Below are 6,472 nucleotides of genomic sequence, written 5' to 3'. Positions count from 1 at the left end.
AAATAATAGGAGCAGAGGCGCACGAACGTCGAGCTACTGCAAATCCTGCCATAAATCAGGCTTCCCCCATATGGCTTTTCCGCCGGTGAAAATCTCGGTTCCGATGGCGAAACAACCTCCTTTCCGGCATAGCACGTCTGACGACTCCTGTCGGCTTTCTTTTCCTCAATGCTCCAAGTGCTCCAAGCGCAAAAGCGAGGAGGCGTTTCCCTCGCAAAAAGAGAGCAAAGCTGGCAAAGCAAATTCAAAACCTGAACGCGGCATCCAATCAGAGAGCAGCAGCATCGCTAGCGAGGCGAGCGCCGTCTGTGGAAAAGAACGTGAAGCAGCGTCGCCGACAGCTAGAGACGCGTGAGCGGCGACCGAAGACCGGAGACGGCGCGCGCGCGTTGGTACGCTGTTGGTTTTTTCTCTTGTGGTTTGCGTGTGTCAGTGCTATGCTCCCGGCATCTCCCCGGCGTTAAGACCAACAGTCGGGCTCAATCTCGGAGGATGCAAACAAGTGGCTGAACGAACGGCGGACGTTGGCAGTGCGCCCGACGACCGCCGGTGAAGCGGCGTCCGTCCGCGAGCTTCAAAATGGTCGCTGGCGACCGGACGGCGTCGTTGTTTGGAGCGGCGGAGCGTGCTCTGGATTTCGTCTGATCTTCGCTCCCGTCGCCTCTCGGAGAATTTTGTGAGAGCCTCCCTCTGCTGCTTGCGCTTCTCTGAAGGGCGAGTGTGTGCGTGGCGCGGCCGTCTTTGACGCGCACCGCCTTGGATTACGGGCGCGAAGAATACCACTTCGCCTTGACGTTTCGACTCATCGGCAGCTGTAACGCATCAATTTAAACCGGCGTACCACTCACGTGCACCTCCGACGACCGGCGCCTCACCGGTAAGTGCAGTATTCTTGCTCATACGAGTTCAGCCGTCAGTTACACAGCTGCGACTTCTAAACAAATATTGCAAACAGTGCATGTCGGGATTGCAATTTTTGTTACTCATCAAGCACTTGCGATCATATTTACCGCGATTTTTCATCATATTCAGTCCATAATATACTCTACTTGCGTCGCACTGATCTATTGTGGTCCTATTATGGTCTTTCTTTTGCATCGTCTGGCTCGAACCCTACTTTGTGCATGGCGTACAGGTACAGTTGCAATTGCAAAGGTTTGCACCAGTTAGGTGTTTTTTTCCTCAGTGTGGCTGGCTGGTACAGGTGTTAGCAACCGTGGCACGATCTCTGATTGGCGGGTACTTTGGTCGTAATCGCGCGCGTGCTGGCGCGAGGGGCGGCTGTTCGCGCGCTTCGCATCTGGCATGCCAACAAACTCGAGACAGGTGCGCGGGTTCTTATGCACGTGAACCACGTCCGCTCCTTTCGACCTCATATTATTACCGTCTGCCTTATTTTTGTTTTCAACGCGCGTCGACGGCATGTATGAAACTCAACCAGTGCCTAAGCGGCTGTTACAAATTGTGACCCTCACACAATCATTAGCAATTTTGGGCACTGCGATGTAAATGTCGTGTGTTGGTCATTTCCGTGGCGCGCGCGGTGCACATACAATACTGGACGTAGACTTTTCTTGCGCATGGAGGGGTGAAATGCGGTTGCACCAATGTTGCAATGCAATTGCTGCCAAATTTCCGCATAAATTGTGCTGCCAACAAGCCCTTTGGAGCATTCTGTAAGATGAGAAATGGAATAGTTATGTGGCGACTGCTTTTGCGTCTTCGGCTGCAGTACCAGTCGATCGTCCTGTGGAAACGCGCCCTTGCTTATTATCTTGAGGGGGCTAGTTTTATACAGTACTTGCTAAAATGCTGCTTTTCCGAACATAAATAATGCGGCGCTTCTGTGATTTCAAGAGTGAGCATCCTAAATTTTTCAAAATGCCACTGTGTTTAGCACCCGGCCTCGGCGGCCGCTTTTCGGTGGAGGCGAAAAGCAAGGCGCCCGTGTGCTGTGCGATGTCAGTGCACGTTAAAGAACCCCAGGTGGTCGAAATATCCGGAATCCTCCACTACGGCGTCTCTCATAGCCTGAGTTGCTTTTGGACGTTAAACCCCACACACCAAACCAAACCTTGTTTGCTAGGATGTATGCCTCTTGGGTTGCTTGTATTCACACCATCAGACAATTTGCCATAGTTCTATCGGTGCTTGCGTGTTAAGTTGTCGTCACCTGGTGTACTGCTTTCACTGTAAGGTGTACTGCATGGAGATAAACGGAATAAATGCATTAGTGTTTACGTCGTTCATAACTCATATTTACATCCACGGGTCATCAAGTACAACCAACTTGTGCGCTACTTCCCGCGGGTGGTGGGACCAAACGGGATCATGCGAGCCAACTGCCACGGTTTGTATAGAACATTGACAGAAGGTTGCGTTAAAGGAATGAACCTCAAGTAAGGAACCAACGTAAAGACGCGCCTAGCTGGGAGGGATCATGTAAGTAGCATTTTCTTCGTGTACAATGTCGACGGTTGCCAGCATTGTTGAAGCTTGGAACGTTCTCGACTTCGGCTTGTCAGTCGTTTACTACCCGCGTTTTACATCCAGCAACTCCTTCAGACTGTTGCCGAAGTGAAATTCCGTGTGTCGATTTCAGGCTTACTCGTGCGTGTGGGCGGGGCTTATCGCTTTTCAATACGTCGTTTCCTGATTCCCATTGTTCCGGAGTCATTGTCTTTCTCCTGTCCGTTCAAGGGGCCTCTTGTCGATGACGTTGTCCGTTCTTCACGATGGGGTCTGAGGCGATTTTGTTCGTTATGAAATCTTGCAGGTCTATATAGCGTTCTCTACTGAGAAGTACCCTTCCGTAGTATTTTTTCCAGTGCGATATATTATGCAAAAAAGCGATGGTACTGGCGCTTACTGACTGTTCTTGTAATAGAGAGCATGTCGTGTGCTTAAATGTGACGAAAGCCCCGCCGTGGTGGCGCAGTGGTCAGGGCGCTCGACTGCACAGTGCCCAAGGATGCGGTTTCGAATCCCGGCCGCGGCGGCCACTTTTCGGCGGAGGCGAAAAGCAAGGCGTCCATGTGCTGTGCGATGTCAGTGCACGTTAAAGAACCCGAGGTGGTCAAATTTTCCGGAGCCGTCCACTCTGACGTCTCTCATAGCCTGAGTCGCTTTGGGACGTTAAGCCCCACAAACCAAATGCGACGAAACGGTGGCAAAATATTAATCAATTGCGTCAGAAGTGTTTTCTTCGCTGTGCACGTTATCTAGCCAGTGCTGCGCAAAGAATCATAGCCCATCTAGATTCGTAAGTGTTGGGGCTTACATAAAATTTGGCTCACTGCATTGGGGGGCTTGAAATACCGCTGTCTTTCAAACGTCCCGACACGAAATGACGAAGGTCTAGTTTAAGCTCCTGTGAAGGTGTGGAAGGTTCCTTTTTCTTTAGAAAAAGTAGAAAAAGCATTGAAGGCTGTGTTAACAATTTTTCTGAGCTCGTGTTTTGCAAACGTTTGCGCAGTGGTTAAACGTGTACTCCGCATTGATATAAAACGGTTGATTAGCGGTAGCTTTATCGTTTCCTTCTTCTCGTCGTCACTTCGTTTTGTTTTTGCGTAACCACGTATTTGCTGTTCAGAAGTATCAGTATGTGTAGAATCAATCTATTCGCTCGTGTTGCTGTCCATTTCTTCTCGCGGTCATTATTGTTGTTGTTTCCTCATAAGCTTGACTGAGCGATGTTTTGCCAGGGAGAATCTCCCCCTCCGAAATTCTTAGTTGAAACGTCGCGATGTACGGCCACCCCGCGAGTGTATCCTATCAGCCGGGCTGTGCTGCTTGTCTCGGTTGGCCCAAGGTCAAACACGTACGAACACGCAAGGAAAGCTGAAGTACTTGCTCGACCTAATCGTGTTTCTTTCAACTGCCGTGTTCTCCTCCACAGTGTATTTATTGCTGTCTTTGAGATTCTCCCTTTCATTTAATTCCTACAAGCCGATTTCAAGTCTCTTATGATCATTAGCCTCTGGTAGGTACTGTTTGCCTTGAGGGCTGTTGCAATTTCCAGCCCTTCCTGCACTTGAGTGACCCTGACAGTGGCACTTTGATGTTTAGCTTTCTGAATTAATTTTGCCCACCCGGTGATATTTGGCTTGTACTGATATCGCACAGCACACGGACGCCGTTGTATCTTCGCCTCCATCGAAACGCGACCGCCGCTGTCTTGATTGGTCAGGTTGACATTGTGGTGGGTGCAAAGGGCAGAAGACGCCCTTATCCTGTAATATTAATATGACAGTGCAATTCAAGAGTTTTCCCGGGTGACCGAAGTTATTTCTTAACCCTCCACTCCGGCAACCCATTCTCTATTCCTCTCTCTCTCTCTCTCTCTCTCTCTCTCTCTCTCTCTCTCTCTCTCTCTCTCTCTCTCTCTCTCTCTCTCTCTCTCTCTCTCTCTCTCTCTCACACTCACCACATCCTTCAAGGCCAAGTTCAGATCCCCAGGTGGTCGAAATTACTCCGTAGCCCTCCACTACGGCTCCTCTTTCTCCCTTTCCACTTTCACTCCCATCTTCCTCCCTTCCCTTACGGCGCGGTTGCGGTGTCCACAGGAAACAAGTGAGACAGTTACCGCGCCTTTCCCTTCCTATAAATAAATAAATCAGCGATTGAGGGAAACGAAGAGGCGTCCGTGTGCTGTGCGATGTCAGCGCACGTTAAAGATCCCCAGGTGGTCGAAATTGCTCCGTAGCCCTCCACTACGGCTCCTCTTTCCACTTTCACTCCCACCTCCCTCTCTTCCCTTACGGCGCGGTTTCGGTGTCCACAGAAAACAAGTGAGACAGTTACCGCGCCTTTCCCTTCCTATAAATAAATCAGTTTCAGCTGTTGAGGTGCCCACCAGAGTGACGCAGTTTCTGCGCCTTTCCTATTCGCATAACCAACTTCTTCAGGGCTGATAGGGCCCGAAGAACTAAATGTGGCAGTGTCTCCCAATCTGATTTCGGGAACAAAATATGTGCAAGTATTTAGTAGCATCTCACTGCTTGCTTTCTTCTTTGTTTGTAGTTGCATTTTCATATAGTGTATATATAGAACGACGAAGAGCACTTGACACCCGTCTGCCTGCCCGTGGGGTTAAAGACCGGCTTGTTTTAAACCGTTCACGTCCTTGTCTTCGCCAACAGTGCTTTTCAAGAAATATCGTTCGTTGTCATCATCATCATCATCATCAGTTGTTGAACTGCGGTTGAAAGCCTTATCTAGTTAAAACCAGGTGCAAGACTTAACGGAGCTTTTGATCGGCGCTCTTTTTCAACAAAACGATTCTCCCTCATACCTTTCTCAAGGATAAGATAAGATCATTGGTTCACTGGAAGGGAAAGGCACAGTATCTGTCACACTTGTTTCTGTGGACACCTGAACCGCGCCGTAAGGGAAGAGAGGAAGGTGGGAGTGAAGGTGGATAGAGAGAAAGAGGAGCCGTAGTGAAGGTCTACGGAGTAATTTCGACCACCTGGGGATCTTTAACGTGCGCTCACATCGCACAGCACACGGACGCCTCTTCGTTTCGCCTCCATCGAAACGCAGCCGCCGAGGTCGGGATCGAGCCCGGGTACTCCGGCACAGTAGTCGGGCGTCTTACCACTGCACCACCCCGGCGGGTTCTCATATTTCGTCATTGTAAAATTTGCTATAGTTTGGCTAGGCGCTGTTTCCAGGCCAACACGCCCGCGTGGATTCGTCCAATCCGCCTGAGCCAAATTGTGTCTGTCAGCTTGAAATTTCGCAACCCTCCACCGACGACTACGATCACAACACGCCAACCGGATTGTCAGCGCCCAATGCGCGCTGAGGTCCTTCCTTCTGAATAGCTTCACCCTAGGGACGCCGTCTAGCGAGGACGAAGTGGTTCTACCTGTCCGCGCGCATGCTTAACCGGCGGCGTCTGCAGCAGTGGTTACGTACCGGCCGCAGCCGGTCGAAAACTGGCGCAGCGCGACCACCAGAGAACTGGGTTAGCGACGCACTTTACTGTTGTGCGCATATGCGCAGCCTAAACTTCGCCTGGCCTCGGCAAGGGGCAGAACCGCCGCCACACAAGACCGATGGGCTGCGTGAGCGCGGCGGTCGGCAGCTCCGCTGCCAGGTAGTGGTAGTGGCAACCGTTCCTAATCGCCCGATGGCTCTCTCTGTCTGCCGCTCTCCACCCGCTGCGCCTCTTTCTCGGTTCGTTGGTTGATACGCGTTCGAAAGGTGCGACTGCCCTCCCCTCCCCCTGTGCGGCGTCGTTACTTGGTTCTGGGCTTGATCGATGGCGCCTCAGGGCCCCTGTCCACCGCCGCCGCCTCGATCGGACCATGGGTGGCGGGGGATCGACGTTTCCCCTTTGTTCTCCTCGGTCGGTGCTTATGGGTGCGCGCGCCGTGAGAGCAGCAAGTCCTGTGGCCGACTGGCCGCTCCTTCGTCCTGACCTCGCTCGCAGCTTCCCGTGTTTCTTGGTTGGCGTAAAAAAAAG

General features: G+C 51.4%; 1 protein-coding gene across 1 annotated transcript in view; it reads left to right on the top strand.

Moving 5' to 3' along the window:
* The first annotated feature begins 357 nt into the window (after positions 1-357).
* Positions 358-6,472, top strand: part of Vang (Strabismus domain-containing protein Vang) — a 116,066-nt gene continuing 109,951 nt past the window's right edge. Inside the window, exon 1 of the mRNA XM_084606455.1 lies at positions 358-877. The gene's annotated coding sequence lies outside the window, so the exon portion shown is untranslated. The remainder of the gene's footprint in view (positions 878-6,472) is intronic.

This window comes from Amblyomma maculatum, chromosome 6, assembly GCF_055883805.1.
Source record: "Amblyomma maculatum isolate TAMU_Amacu chromosome 6, ASM5588380v1, whole genome shotgun sequence".
NCBI lineage: Eukaryota > Metazoa > Arthropoda > Arachnida > Ixodida > Ixodidae > Amblyomma > Amblyomma maculatum.
This window is presented reverse-complemented; position numbering and strand designations above follow the sequence as displayed.